Source organism: Triticum urartu, chromosome 7, assembly GCF_003073215.2.
Source record: "Triticum urartu cultivar G1812 chromosome 7, Tu2.1, whole genome shotgun sequence".
Taxonomy (NCBI): domain Eukaryota; kingdom Viridiplantae; phylum Streptophyta; class Magnoliopsida; order Poales; family Poaceae; genus Triticum; species Triticum urartu.
The window spans coordinates 7,090,034-7,106,582 of NC_053028.1; the positions used below are offsets into that span (position 1 = coordinate 7,090,034).

General features: G+C 43.6%; 1 long non-coding RNA gene across 1 annotated transcript; it reads right to left on the bottom strand.

The window, feature by feature from the left end:
* Positions 1 to 349: 349 nt before the first annotated feature.
* LOC125525005 lies at positions 350 to 2,025 on the bottom strand. Its single transcript, XR_007291101.1, has 3 exons — positions 1,477 to 2,025; positions 1,315 to 1,375; positions 350 to 382 (listed from the first exon to the last, which is right to left on the bottom strand). It is a non-coding gene; the product is annotated as an uncharacterized LOC125525005 (long non-coding RNA).
* Positions 2,026 to 16,549: the final 14,524 nt, after the last annotated feature.

Consider the following 16,549-nt stretch of genomic DNA (forward strand, 5'->3'; position numbering starts at 1 on the left):
CAAACATTTGTATGCACATAATAAGAAGCTACTTAACAATGCATGAACATAGAAAGCATGTTTCACGATAGGTTAGCACCAAATATCTTAGGCATAGAAGATACGACAACACGTCGCTTAAAGACAATTTACAACTATGCATAGACAACTTTAAGTTTTAGGCATAATGTAGACGTTTAGGCATAGAAGATACGACAACACGTCGCTTACAGATGTTTTAGGCATAGAAGATACGGCAACACATCGCTTACAGACAATTTACAACATGGGTCTTGCCGTCCTCATGAACAACGCGTTCATACTAAGCCGGTGATAGTCCAAGGTGTGCCAGGAGCATGCCAAGAATTGTCGTGTGTGGGATCCTAAACACTCGCTGGGTGTCCTGTAGTTTCCAATAACATAAAACATAAGGCCTTGGGGAATTGCCCAAAACAATTGCATTACAGCATGGGAAAGGAATCAGAGAAATCAGTTGCGGATAAAAGCAACCATAGTGACAAAAAAGATATGCCAAGCCTATCGTTTAATCAGGATTTTGTTTAGGATGTGCCAAGCATTTAAAAAAACAGACTATGAATCAGGATTTTGTTGCAAACAGACTGAATGATGGAATGAGAAGAGGAATATATTCATGAAATAAAGCAAGAGAGATGAAGTTGAAAGGAAAGAAGTGCAGAGCTTGCAGGTGAAAAACATCATATAAAATGTATAATCACCAATCAGGCAATTTCAAGATATCATGACTTATTGTTGTGATTAAAACAAAGCTAGTTGATGAATGATTGGAATCAGCTATTTCAGTGAATAAATACATTCATGGCGTAGTTTCAGTTTTGTGCCATGAAGAGAGGCCGTCGAGTATGATATCCAGAACAGAGATGACCATATATATCAAGAATGGTGAGGTATGAAGAAGACAAACTCTCTAAGGAACACATGCAGGTAGGTATTTTTTTCTTGGATTCTATTGCTTCTACCTGAATCTCAAGGTATACAGTGACAGCCACGATTAGCGGAATTAAGCAACAACGACATGCTCTCTGATTTCAATGTAACATGTTTCAATTCCTCTATAACCCATGTGTTTTATCAAAACAAGCGCACAAACAAGATAATTATCGAAACAATATTATGTTCTCAGCAAGGCTATGTGCATTCTTCCCAAGTCTGAGATATGCACGTACAGTGGTCTTAGATCAATTGATAATCACCAGAACTAACTACAGTACATAGTCTGTGAATCAAAAGTGAGAAAATACCAGGAAGATGATTTGTGTAGTTGCAAGAGCTCAGGGGAAAGGAGAGTAGGCGGACCTGCTTGCTGGAGCTCCTTGACTGGCCAGTTGAACGTGCAGCCACAGCCGAGAGAGTGCTACTACCTTACATGAGAGCATGTTAAATGTTAAAAACTCAAATCCCTAACAAGAACTTTTTTTGAAAGACCCATAAAATCCAAATTGGGATAGGGGGACTAACACGAACTCATCCTTCACGCGAGCACCGCCACTCGATGGAGATGGTTGGTACCCCACGCCACTCCACGCATCATCATATTCCTCCTTCACGCGAGCACCGCCGCTCGGCAGCCTCCACATCCGCCGGCTCGGCTCCCTCGGAGGCCGCTGTGCCCCACGCCGACATGAGCGCCCATCCAAAGGGAAATAAAGAAGTAGACAACAAAACAAAGAGTGATGTTAATATAACCACAACATTCAATTCACATGTCAAGATACAATAGGAAGTCTTTCCACCAAGCGGCTTGATACATACAATTAAACTCAGGAAAATAATATTCACCACTTATAGATAATAAGCAGCTATAAGGGGGCACGTAGACAACCGCCTACCAGTATACATGCAAATAACTTCCAAAATAAACGTATGCCATAGGAAAAGTAAACTCCAACATATTACCAAAGAGACAATAAAAGCTCTAAACCAAAAAAATCTAAGAAATGCTCAATTCAGTTTACTTAATAGTTATGAAATTAATTATTCTTGGTCAGGTGGTTCTGGTATACTTAAGAAAACACTTGTAGACTTCAAGTAAAGATAAATACTCAAGCTACATGGAACTATAGTCAACAACATAGTTCTATAATAACAAGTGATTCCAATTAAACACAAGTGCTCAGAACCATGGAACTGGAGCTTTATAAAATCATGCTACTAATTATCTTAGACACCAATTAAACTCATATCCGGACCATGGTCAACTGTGGGTTTATACACTCGTCAGAAATATTGGCCACTAAAAACATAACAGCATTAATACAGTCAACACATACCTCAAGTACTGAAGGACTGAGGCACTGATCATCTGTTTGACTCATTTTCACTTCTGCATACGCTATTTTTATAAAGTGATCGAGCAGGGGTGCAGCATCGTCGAGCAGGGGCGGCGGCGACAGCTAGACCACCTTGAGCACCACGGTCCGGAAGCCAAGAGCATGAGCAGACCAAAATCAGAATGGATTAACCAGGAAACCCTAGACAAATCCCTAAAAAACAACAAAGCCCTTGATGAGCACATACACATCACAAAGGGAAAGACAAACAAGGGAGCAAATAATCACCTCGGCCATCTTAGAAGCCCACTCAGTGTGCTCCCTCTCCGCCCGACCCGCAAGACAGCCCCAACGCCACGCCACCGTCCCAACCGTGAAACAGCCAGAGAAGCAAGGAAGATGGTAAGAAACAAGCGAAATAAAAGGTAGTGGGATCCAATACAAACATTAACCAGCCTAAAGATGCTGTTATTAGAAACATGACACCATGGTTTCTGCTGGTTTATCAACAAATTAAAACAAGCCATTGAACCGACAACTTGCTTACTCTTAACCAGATGAAATCAAGGACCAACAACAAACAATAGAAGTCAAGAACAACTTATATGCAATAAAGGTATGAGAGAGAAGAAATATTCACATAAGATGGCTATAAACACTAGAGCATAAATAAGCAACACCTTTAAATACAAATAAAAAGGGTGCAGGGTTCAATGCATAGTGGGCTCAGATTTGCCTTTCCTCGATCATATAATCTACCCCCGCCATCTCTTGTCACCACATTAATCTGTTTATACAGTGGAGCTGCCCTGGTTATCACTCAACAAGAATGACCATCCAAGGACAGAACAATAAGTATCACATGATCAAAAAGGATTCTAGAGACAAGAGGGAGGACCCAACTTGATACCCACAGGTGCCTTGTTTGCTCAAAGGCACACTTATTTTAGCCACAGCGAATCATCATCGCCCTAGCAAGGATGGCTTCCAACCAGTGGGGCACGTGCGAATAAAAAGGGTTCAGGGTTCAATGCATATGGGCTCAGATTTGCCTTTCCTCGATCATATAATCTACCCCCATCATCTGTTATCACCAGATCAATCTGTTTATACAATGGAGCTGCCCTGGTTATCACTCAATAAGAATGACCATCCAAAGGACAGAACAATAAGTATCACAGGATCAAAAAGGATTCTAGAGACAAGAGGGAGGACCGAACTTGATACCCACGGCTAATCATCATCGCCCTAGCAAGAATGGCTTTTGGCCGATGGGGCGCGTGATTCAAACGCGGTGGCACGAGATATCTCATTTTGGGAGTAACTATTCATTCCCGCAGTAATTGTTTTTTATCTGACGGACAAGGTCGTTACAGGGGTCAATCCGACGGCCCAAGATCCATCAAGCAACCAGATCCGACAGCCAGGAATCCCAAATCGCTGAGGAGCGGCCTGAGGAGCTTCTATTCTTATTTCTGGATGGACTTATTTCTGGATTTCTGGATGGACCACCAGATCAATATGTTCTTACGAGGGTTTAACTGCCGTGGTTATCACTCATTAGAAATGACAATCCAAGGACAGAGCCACTAAAATAAGAACATGATCAAAACAGCTCAAAGAAACGAGGGAGGATCCAAATTAATACCCACAAGTGCCTCGACTGCTTGAGAGCATGCCTATATCAGCCATAGCTGATCATCATAGCCCTGGCCATGTCCCATATAGTAGCCGAAGCAGAGCAGGGGAAGATGGACCTCACAGAGGGAGGTTGTAGCCGAGGCAGTACTCAGAGGGCACCAGGGTTGCGCCTAAACGACATCCAACCAGTGAGGAACCACGTCGGAGTTGCGCCTTGCACCATCCCGCCGACGAGCACGAAAGCCATGGGCACCGAAGTAGCCAAGGAGGTGAGGAGGTGATGTATAGCACATCTAGGAGCACCATGAGAGACGACCGGGGCAACGAGCAGGCAGGGAGAGAGGCGAGGCGGCAGGGAGAGGAAAGGGCACGACGCAAGTGCAGGCCTGCAGGGAGCGGAACATCAGCAATTTTTTCGTTCGGGGTATATAGGAAGTATCAAACATATCATATAAGTGCAATCATTGGAGTGAGTGATAGATTTATTATTCTGATAATTTGGTAGTAACTATACATAAATAATTCATTCGCCAACAGTAAAAAATATGCGATGCATTATTTACACAAAACAATATTTTTTGTATAGGGTCAGAAAGATATTTCAGCATTCAAATCAATAAGGCTGAAATAATCTAAGAGTATTATCACTACAGAGCAACAATTTATGAACTCGCTGTCAGTCCAAAGTAATAATACATGGAAATCTATCTTGAAGTGCAAGAGTTCAATTTAGCAGATCTGACACACCAGACACGAATGTGCTTACCTGCTTTCCCAGGCGGGCCTAGTCAGCTCTCTTTTAGCTGCAATCAAAGATAAGATTTGTTAGGACATTCTTGTGGGCAAAATTTATCATCATGCAAGCAATGGGCCTATCTATCGGGTTCGCGCCTTGACGCGAGGGTGCCGGTCCTAATGTTTTAATCAAACGGGTAATGCTAAGTCAGTATTAACCCAGATTTAGCATATGCAATCATACAGGATAACATGCAGTGAGAATATAATAGGAGCGAGATACAGATGTGCAGACACATGTGAACAGATTTCAAAATTACGGTAATATTTTAAAAATATGTTAACACTTCTTATGTTACACAGAAAAAAGCCTATAATAGTCAACAACAAGAAACCCAACCCATCCAACACTTTTACATCGCCACCAAGTGCCCTGTAGTAGAAATATCAGCCAAAATATGCACTAATGATTATCTGAACTGGAGCATCACAAGAAACAAGAATATATTTGATAGACAACATACTGAACTTGGTTCACAGGACATGACATTCCTTATGATCTGAACCTTGTAAAAAGGAAAGATGTATTTACTATTACATCTGATCATTCTAGCACAGCGAGTACAACCTTAAGGTAAAGAGAAGATTCACAATGGAGTTGACAGATGCCATGAGGACGATCAAGAGTACAGAATCAGCCGGGCTACAAAGCAGCAGAGCAAGTCTGTGAATAGATGTGGCGCGCGTTGCCTGCCTGAGCAATTCGACAGAGTATATGTCCTGACAAGAAGAGAAAAGGAGGTGGAGCACCACATTACATAATTTATATTAGACTAAAGAGCAATACAATATCACAATAATTTGAAGGAGTAATTGCATGCCTAATCATGATCTCAAGAGATGTGACTCTGCACATGTATTTCTTTGATCATTTTTCATTTGAATAACCACGATCTTAAAATTACTATAGTTCGGTTTGATTATAATCAAATAAATCAACCAGCTATGCAAGTACGATAGTTATCTACAGATAGGCACCTCACGTGAGTCATAAATTTCAGGATAGGTACTTACTATATATTCTAAGATTGGCATGCATCTTGTTAGAACCAAGAAATACATGTATATATACGACAACAGCTTGTGCTCCCAGGCGAACTGAAGCATGCTTATGCAGCATCAGGAATATCTAAATATATACGCTACTGAATATATACGATGGATTTACTCTAGTTGTCGTGGTAAAAAGTTCTAAACTGACTTATATTCTACAAAAATGCATACCGGATGTGATCCAGTGTGCTGTTGCAAATACAATTTTTTTAATAAATCATTTGTACATCTCTGACCTCTATGCTCTAGCCATGATTACTATGTAATTACTAAGTTCTTAACTTTCTCTTCATTTATAATTAGAACATGGCATTACTTTGATATATCCCCACCTTGACACGGAGATCCTAAAAAAATCAGGCAAATAAGCCTAAAAACAAAACAGTGGTGAATACCTTGAGAAATTAAAGACTAATTTGACCCTTGTATCAATCAATAAACCAAATTCTACTCTAGATGGCCACATATTGCCCATTCATAACTTTTATAAGGTGTATTGACCCGGTAACCGACTTTTAGTTATATTAGGTACTGAGCATTGGTCGATGCAACATCAAAGAGCAAAATTGGTTCCTTAAATAGAGAAGCTTTTTGGAAACTTCACATGGAGAAAGCAAGGAATTTAAACCATGCTGCCAAGGTAAAGCATCCGACAACGCAAAAGGGACAACATAATCCAGAACAACGATTGTAAGCCATATTTTTTAATACAGCTGAGCCCAGAAGGGCTATTAAGCTAAGTTAGAAATTGTAGCACGGATAGAAAAAGGGCCTATAGTCCCGGTTCGTAAGGGCCTTTAGTCCCGGTTCCGGAACCGGGACTAAAGTGTCGATACTAATACCTCCCCCCTTTAGTCCCGGTTCAATCCAGAACCGGGACTAAAGGCCCTCCACGTGGGCAGTGCGCAGAGCCCAGTCAGGAGACCCTTTGGTCCCGGTTGGTGGCACCAACCGGGACCAATAGGCATCCACGCGTCAGCACTTCTGTGGTTGGGGTTTTTGTTTTTTTTTTGAAAGGGGGGGGGGTTGGGGGTTTTGGGGGGTTAATTTAGGTGTTTCATATATTGTGTTAGCTAGTTATAATTAATAGAGAGAAGTGTCCTCTGTTATGTCCGTGCTTGGTCGACGCTACGTACTATACATACGTATATAGAGAGGACTAGACACGCTAGCTAGCTAGTAAGCAAACGAAGGAAACAGAAGATCGTCATGAACAAATATGCATATATACAGAGAGAAGTGATATCGACCACCTCTCCTTCTCCGAGAGATTGGTCGAACAACAAGTTCTCGTATATCTGTCTGACACTACCGGCTACATATATACAATAATTATCTCTTACAAATATAATCATACGGACTCAGGGTCCACATAGAATTCTCCGTCTTCAGGGATCACGTGGTCAAGAAAGAATGCCGCCAATTCCTCTTGAATTGCTCGCATGCGAGCTGGTGCTAGGAGTTCATCCCGCTTCCGAAACATCTAATTTGAAGAAGGGGGTCAATACATATATATATATATATATATATATATATATAAATGAATGAAACTCAACACAAATGATGGTAATAAAATAAAATTGTGAATGTTGTTATTTACGTACTTCATATTGTTCGTTAGAGTACCCGCCCCGCTCACAGGTCGTGTGGCGGATGGACTCGCAGATGTAGTATCCACAGAAATCATTCCCTTGTTCCGGCCACAACCACTTTACAAGAAATAGAGGTCAATCAAAATGATAAGCAAGAATGCTAAATGGTATTGATGAAACTAGCGCTTGAATCACTAGGAGATGCGCGGAACATGCTACTATAGTACTTACTTTCGGGTGTCTAAATTCCAGCTCCTTCGGCAGTCCCGGAACTGTTTTGGTGAATTTTCTCCAAACCCTGCCGGACAAAGAAAACAATTACTTGATATCAGGAAATGAACAAAGTTGCTGATATGGTGGATAATGATTGATTTAACTTACTTCTTGAGGATTTCAGTCATGTCCGCATACTCCTTGGGATCTTTTCGTTTAGAGTCCAAGACGGTTACTACTCCCTGCTCAAGCTTAATCTCTAGGAGAATATAGTGGAAACTGCACACACATGCATAACTCATGAATTACATTACTATAACCTTGACTAATATATAAGGGAAACCGAATACGCACAAGACAGTAACACTCACCTGAAGTTGTAAGGAAAGAGTATTATATCTTTGTTTTGATTTATTACGAACGATCGTAGCAAGTTGGCCTCGGTAGCTGCGGCATGAAGTTTAACCTGAGTTGCATCTATGAGATATGTGTTAATGAACCCAATATCACTGACTTGTCTTTTCTTCAATTCGGCGATCTTCAATCAGCATAATATAGTGAGGATGATTATAAATACATGCAATGAAAGAGCTAAGCTATATAGAGAAACTTAATGACAGAAGTAGTACTACTTACAGACAGTAGCAGGCGACCGTTGTTTTATCGAGGGCCAATTGATTGAAAAACTGATAGAACTCCTCAAATGGAACAGGCAACAGATCAACTCCAACGAGGTCATGCTCCTTTTTAACTTTCACATACAAAGTACTCCTCCCCCCAGAGTCTCTGCAGATTTTCAAGTACCAATCATGCAATCTTCACATCATCGTTGATAGAGATCTTTCATCTTTGACGAGAGGCTTCCCGTACTCGTATCTTTGTATCTGCACCTCCATGGGTTCATAATGTACTTCGTCGGGCAGGTAATCTGCAAGATTGCTATAACCGGGCACCATCCTCGGATCATTATCGACGTTGTGGCTAGGCACCTTGAGCGGGGGGCACGATTGCTTCGCTTGTTCGCCGAGCTGGGCAATTTGTTTCCCAGCTCGTCGTTCTTTCAGCCTTTGATCACTGACAGTACTTCCCGACCGCTCCACTTCGGCAAATTCCTTTCCAATAATGCGATCATAGTTTCCTTTCGGCGGATCAGACTTCGGTGGTTTTGTCAGGGCAGCCAGAGTGCGCTTCACGTTCACCCGATCTACCTTCTCCTCCGGAGGTGGATGTTCTTTGCTTTCACCCCTTCAAAGAAGTTCCTCACTTCTTCTCGCGCGATCTCGGCGTTCTCCTCCAGGGTCCTCTCATATGGTAACTTCTCTGGAGTCTTCAGAGAAGGACCGAATCTGTATGTCCTCCCGCCTCTGGTTGTACTGCTAGACGCCGACCGAGCAGACGGAGTAGTTGTCTTCTTTACTTGCTTAAGCGGCGGAGGAGAAGGACTACAACGCGCCGGAGCAGCTGGAGCGGCGACAGGTCTCTTCCGCCCTTGCCGACGAGGCGGAGAAGGAGGAGGCTGGCTGCTCGGGCGCGTCGGCGCAGGCGGAGAAGGAGGCGGAGTGCCGCCACGCGCCGGAGAAGGAGCCGACCGAGGGCCCTGATCGTCACTCGCCGGAGGAGGAGGCGGTGGAGGCGGAGTGCCCTGACTCGCCGGAGGAGGAGGAGGCGGTGGCGTCCAGTTCGGAAGGTTGATGAGCTCCTTCCGCCATAGGCATGGAGTCTTCAGAGCAGACCCCAGCCGAGTCTCCCCTTCACCGGTAGGGTGGTCAAGCTGGAGGTCCTCAAATCCCTCCGTTATCTCATCCACCATCACCCTAGCATATCCTTCTGGAATCGGCCGGCAGTGAAAAGTTGCGCCGGGTTCAGTAGGATAAACAGAGCCAACAGCCGCCTTGACCTTCAAATTCATCCATTGCGTCATAAGGTGGCAATTTTGAGACTCCGTTATAGCATCCACGGGATAGCTGGCAGGAGTCGTCAAGGCATGCTCCAGCTGAAGCAGCTCGGTGGAAGCCACGCTGCTTCTGCGCTGAGATGGCGGGGTAGCTTCGGGGGAGGCTTCGGCAGTACGTTTGCTGCGATTTGCTTCTCGTTCCTCTATCGCGTCTACCCTTGCTTGCAGCGCCTGTATTTGGGTCCGCTGCACTTTTTTCCTCCTCTCATGGGATTTGTAACCGCCTGCGTCCGGAAACCCAACCTTCCACGGAATGGAGCCTAGCGTGCCTCGTGTCCGTCCAGGGTGCTCAGGATTCCCGAGGGCCATTGTGAGCTCGTCGTTCTCTCTGTCTGGAAAGAACGTCCCTTCCTGCGCTGCTTCGATATACTGCTTAAGCTTACTGACTGGTATGTCCATTTGATCGTTCGTCCAAATGCACTTCCCTGTTACAGGGTCCAGTGTTCCGCCAGCCCCGAAGAACCAAGTCCGGCAACGGTCTGGCCAGTTAATTGTCTCTGGTTCGATCCCTTTATGAACCAGATCATTCTCAGTCTTGGACCACTTAGGCCGGGCTACGAGGTAGCCACCTGACCCCGTGCGATGGTGAAGCTTCTTCTTCGCAGCATTTTGCTTGTTTGTCGCCCACATCTTCTTACTCTTTTCTGATGTCTTGTGGGCCACAAATGCGGGCCAGTGATCTCTGATCTTCTCATATCTGCCCTTGAATTCTGGTGTCTCATTATTTTCGACAAACTTATTCAGCTCTTTCTTCCACCTCCTGAATAGTTCTGCCATCCTCTTCAGAGCAAAAGACTTGATTAATTTCTCTTTAACTGGGTTCTCTGGATTATCCTCAGGCGGTAGGGTGAAATTTGACTTCAGCTCAGTCCAAAGATCATTTTTCTGCATATCATTGACATAAGACACCTCAGGGTCTTCTGTAGCCGGCTTAAACCATTGCTGGATGCTTATCAGGATCTTGTCCCTAACCAGAACCCTGCACTGAGCAACAAATGCGCTCTTTGTCCGGAGGGGTTCAATAGGTTGGCCGTCGGGCGCGATTGCTATGATCTCAAATTTTCATCCGAGCTCAACATTTTCTTCGGGCCTCGTCTCTTTACCGAAGTTGTGCTCGATTCGGAGGGCTAGAAAAAAGAACAAAGACTTAATTAATATGTGTACATACCAAAACAATGAATGCATCAATCAGCTAGTCAGCATAGGCTTAACTAATATATATACCTGGCCGGACTTGGTTCAGTCACCGGAGCCGTCATCACGGTCTCCTTCTTGCACCGGCATTGGGTCACCGGAGCCGTACTCATGTTCTTCTTCTTGCACCGGCATTAGGTCACCGTAGCCAGCTTGTTCACCCTCTCCTTCTAGATCATCGGTTTCGTTGAGAAACAACGAGATGGCATCACTTCCTTCTGCGATTATGTCCCTAAACAACGCTTCTTTTGTTGCTTCGTCTAGGGCGGTGTCCATAGTTTCTACAAATATTTACAACATGGCAATTATTATTCAAACATGACAGATGGATATATTAGTGCCAAACGTAGAACTAGCTACCTAATCATAGTAAGCTATCGGGAGGGGGTATATATCGACAACGATGACACTACATCTATGTCCCTCGACGACCCTCGTTCCCGATAAAAAAAAGAGGAAGAAGAAGAAAAAAAAGAGGAGAAGAAAGAATAGAGGAGATCTTCTCAAGATCTCCTCTATTCTTTCTTCTCCTCTTTTTTTCTTCTTCCTCTTCTTTTTTTATCCTCTTCTTCCTCTCATGTTCGATAGGATCGCCGAGGGGTCGGGAGGTTGCCTAGTTTCAAGGGATTCAACAAAACCATGTCTTCATCATTAGGCGAAAGTAACATGTGCATGATGGTACGAAGCTCTTCAAAGTTGTTCTGGAACGGAGTCCCAGATAGGCAATTCGCTTTTTGGTACAAAGTTCAGCAAGAGCCTTCCGAATATCGCTATTTGGAAGGCCTTTGCTGAATTCGTACCAAAAGGCGGATTATTCTATCCGGGACTCCATTCCAGAACAACTTTGCAGAACTTCGTACCAACATGCCCTGGTTACTTCCGGCTAATGATGAAGGCATGGATTTCTTCAATACTTTGACACTAGGAAACCTCTCTCTACTTCCGGCTAATAAGAATAAGAAGAAGAAGAAGAAGAAGAAGAAGAAGAAGAAGAAAAGAAGAAAAAAAAGAGGAGAAGAAGAAAGGAATAGTGGAGAAAAGAGAAAATAGAATATATTCTATTTTCTCTTCTTCTCCACTATTCCTTTCTTATTCTCCTCTTCTTTTTCTTCTTTTTTCTTCTTCTTATTTATTTCTCCTCTTCTTTTCGGTAGAGGAAACCCTAAATAGCTAGCAAGTATCGTGGGTGTGAGGTACATGTGGCCTTCGGTGTCAGACACTACATCCACGTCCCACAAGTGACGTGGGCGTCGAAGCCCGCGCCACTTGTGGGATGTGGGTGTAGTGTCCGGCACCGACGGTACATGTATCTCACACCGACGATACTTTCTATTTAGGGTTTCTCCTCTACCGCTCCTCGACCTCTCGACGACCCTCGTTCCCGATAAAATAAAGAGGAAGAAGAAAAAAAAAAGAGAAGAAAGAATAGAGGAGAAGACTTCCTCTTCTTCCTCTCCTCTTCTTCTCCCTCTTCTTCCCCTTCTTCCTCGCCTCTCTCATGAATGTCCGGCGTTCTCGACCCCCCTCTATATTCTTTCTTCTCCTCTTTTTTTTCTTCTTCCTCTTCTTTTTTATCCTCTTCTTCCTCTCATGTTCGACGACCCTCGACCCCGATAACATTTTTTCCCCGATAACATTTTTTTCTCCGAGATAGTTAGTGTTCCCGAGTGAACCGGAGGGGGACATTTTTTTCTACGAATGTTCTATATACATACATCCATCGATATCATTCCATACATACATATACATCTACATTATATATGAACAAAAAAAATATCAAAATTCATCATACATACATGTACAGTATATATGAACAAAAATTATAAACTTTCTCCCCAACTCATACATACATACATACATACATCTACATCATATCAATATTTTGCAAATTAAGGAGCAGGGAAGGAAGGAAGGGGGGAGGATGGGGCGGTAGCTACCTCTCCCGGAGGGATCGGGGAGGAGACGCGGGCGGCCGGCGTCGGGGGCGACGGCGACGAGGACGGGCTCAGGGTCGGCGAGGGCGAGGGCGACGGCGGGGCGCGCTCGGCGGCGGCGGACGGGCTCGGGGGCGCAGAGGGTGCTCGGGGGCGGCGGATGGGCTCGGCGGTGCAGGGGGTGCTCGGGGGCGGTGGACGGGCGGCCGGCGACGACGGCGAGGCAGGGCGCGCTCGGGGCGGGGCAGGGGCAACGGCGGCGACGGCGAGGCGAGCACAGGGGCAGCCTGGCGGCGACGTCGGGGCGGGATCGAAGAAACTGAACCAAAATTTTCACAAGTGTGGCTTATATAGACGGAGCATTGGTCCCGGTTGGTGGCACAAACCGGGACTAATGCCCCCTTTAGTCCCGGTTGGTGCCACGAACCGGGGCCAAAGGCCAATTTTCAGCAGCCCAAAGGGCGGGAAGCGGCGGCCTTTGGTCCCGGTTGGTGGAACCAACCGGGACTAAAGGGGGGCATTGGTCACGGTTGGTGCCACGAACCGGGACCAATGCCCCCTTTAGTCCCGGTTGGTGCCACCAACCGGGACCAATGGCCTTTGCTGCCCCGAGCCCAAAAGTTTAGTTCCACATCGCTAGCTGAAGGGCGCCGACACTGGTTTATAAGCGCTGGTGTTCCTACCCATTCGAGCTCCTCTCTAATGCAGGTTTTCGGGCCTAAACTTGCTACTGCTTGTGGGCCTATTGGGCCTTCTGCGGGCCTGAATCCTGGCCCATGTAGGGTTTCTAGTCGTATTCAGGCCGTGGAGGCCCAGTAGGAGGCATTTTTTTTGGTTTTTTCTTTTTTTATTTCTATATTTTTTGGTTTTTTATTTTTTTTATTTCTACTTAAAACTAAATACTTAAAGTTTTTTAGTGATTTCTTTTTGCTTTTAGGTCACAAAAATTATAAACTTTCTGTTAGTGCCATTAGTTTTAAATTTTAAATAGTTTAAATTTGAATTTTTAAAAATTTGTGTGAATCACTAGTTTATGAATAACTTTACTATAAAAATAGAATTTTTTTTCTATTTATTTTTTATTTCTACTTACAACTAAATACTTATAGTTTTTTAGTGATTTCTTTTTGCTTTTAGGTCACAAAAATTATAAACTTTCTGTTAGTGCCATTAGTTTTAAATTTTAAATAGTTTAAATTTGAATTTTTAAAAATTTGTGTGAATCACTAGTTTATGAATAACTTTACTATAAAAATAGAATTTTTTTCTATTTATTTTTTATTTCTACTTACAACTAAATACTTACAGTTTTTTAGTGATTTCTTTTTACTTTTAGGTCACAAAAATTATAAACTTTCTGTTAGTGCAATTAGTTTTAAATTTTAAACAGTTTAAATTTGAATTTTTAAAATTTTGTGTGAATAACTAGTTTATGAATAAGTTTACTATAAAATTAGAAATTTTTTCTTCTTTGCTATTGAAGAATATTATAGTTTTATTTTAGTTGATCATAACATAATATTTTAATTGATTGTTTTTATTTTCATAAAAGTTTTGTAGTTTATTCTGTTTGCTATTAATTCATTCTTTGAGCTAAATGACTCTGAAATTGGAAAGCATTTCAAAATGAACTCTGAAAAGGTTGAAAGTTGGCTTGGTATCATCATTTCACCCACATAGCATGTTCCAAAAAGTAGAGAGGGTTACGACAAAAACTTGATGCACTTCGTGTACAAAATGGACAATCACTTTCGAAGTATCAAAGTTTCAAACCATAAGACATGAAAGCATTTCAAATGAACTCTGAAAAAGTTGAAAGTTGGGATGGTATCATAATTTCACCCACATAGCATGTGCATGTACAAAACGGACAATGGTAGCATGTTCGTCTGTTACAAATTTGGCATGGTATCATCATAATAGTTGCGGGAGAAAGTCTTCACTTTTTCTTTGCTTGTGTCATTTGCTTATTGCGCCGTAACCATGGATAATCTTCATTGTTTATCAGGATGCTTGGGTCAGCCTTGACATTGAAGGGAGGAATTTCATGAAACTTTTCATAATCTTCAGACATGTCTGTCTTGCCGTCCACTCCCAGGATGTCCCTTTTTCCTGAAAGAACTATGTGGCGCTTTGGCTCATCGTATGATGTATTCGCTTCCTTATGGTTTGGTAGACATGTCCTTCACATAGATAACCTGTGCCACATCATTGGCTAGGACGAACGGTTCGTCAGTGTACCTAAGATTTTTCAGATCCACTGTTGTCATTCCGTACTGTGGGTCTACCTATACCCCGCTGCCTAACAGATTGACCCATTTGCACTTAAACAAAGGGACCTTAAAATCAGGTCCGTAGTCAAGTTCCCATATGTCCACTATGTAATCATAATATGTGTCCTTTTCGCTCTCGGTTGCTGCATCAAAGCGGACACCGCTGTTTTGGTTGGTGCTCTTTTGATCTTGGGCGATCGTGTAAAATGTATTCCCATTTATCTTGTATCCTTTGTAAGTCAATACAGTCAAAGATTGTCCCCTGGACAACAAGTACAACTCATCACAAACAGTGTTGTCACCTCTGAGACGTGTTTCCAACCAACTGCTGAAAGTCCTAATGTGTTCACATGTAATCCAGTCGTCGCACTGCTCCGGGTGTTTGGAGCGCAGACTGTTCTTGTGTTCATCGACATACGGGGTCACCAAGGTAGAGTTCTGTAGAACTGTGTAGTGTGCTTGAGACCAAGAATATCCGTCCCTGCATATTATTGAGTCTCTTCCAAGAGTGCCTTTTCCAGTCAGTCTCCCCTCATACCGCAATTTAGGGAGACCTATCTTGTTAAGGCCAGGAATGAAGTCAACACAAAACCCGATAACATCCTCTGTTTGATGGCCCATGGAGATGCTTCCTTCTGGCCTAGCGCGGTTACGGACATATTTCTTTAGGACTCCCATGAACCTCTCAAAGGGGAACATATTGTGTAGAAATACGGGTCCCAGGATGACAATCTCATCGACTAGATGAACTAGGACGTGCGTCATGATATTGGAGAAGGATGGTGGGAACACCAGCTCGAAACTGACAAGACATTGCGCCACATCACTCCTTAGCCTTGGTACGATTTCTGGATCGATCACCTTCTGAGAGATTGCATTGAGAAATGCACATAGCTTCACAATGGCTAATCGGACGTTTTCCGGTAGAAGCCCCCTCAATGCAACCGAAAGCAGTTGCGTCATAATCACGTGGCAGTCATGAGACTTTAGGTTCTGAAACTTTTTCTCTGGCATATTTATTATTCCCTTTATATTTGACGAGAAGCCAGTCGTGACCTTCATACTAAGCAGGCATTCAAAGAAGATTTCTTTCTCTTCTTTCGTAAGAGCGTAGCTGGCAGGACCTTTATACTGCTTCGGAGGCATGCCGTCTTTTTCGTGCAAACGTTGCAGGTCCTCTCGTGCCTCAGGTGTATCTTTTGTCTTCCCATACACGCCCAAGAAGCCTAGAAGGTTCACGCAAAGGGTTCTTCGTCACGTGCATCACGTCGATTGAGGAGCGGACCTCTAGGTCTTTCCAGTAGGGTAGGTCCCAAAATATAGATTTCTTCTTCCACATGGGTGCGTGTCCCTCAGTGTCATTCGGAACAGCTAGTCCACCGGGACCCTTTCCAAAGATTACGTAGTGTAAATCATTGACCATAGCAAGCACGTGATCACCGGTGTGCATGGCGGGCTTCTTCCGGTGATCTGCCTCGCCTTTGAAATGCTTGCCTTTCTTTCGACATTGATGGTTGGTCGGAAGAAATCGACGATGGCCCAGGTACACATTCTTCCTGCATTTGTCCAGGTATATACTTTCAGTGTCATCTAAACAGTGCGTGCATGCGTG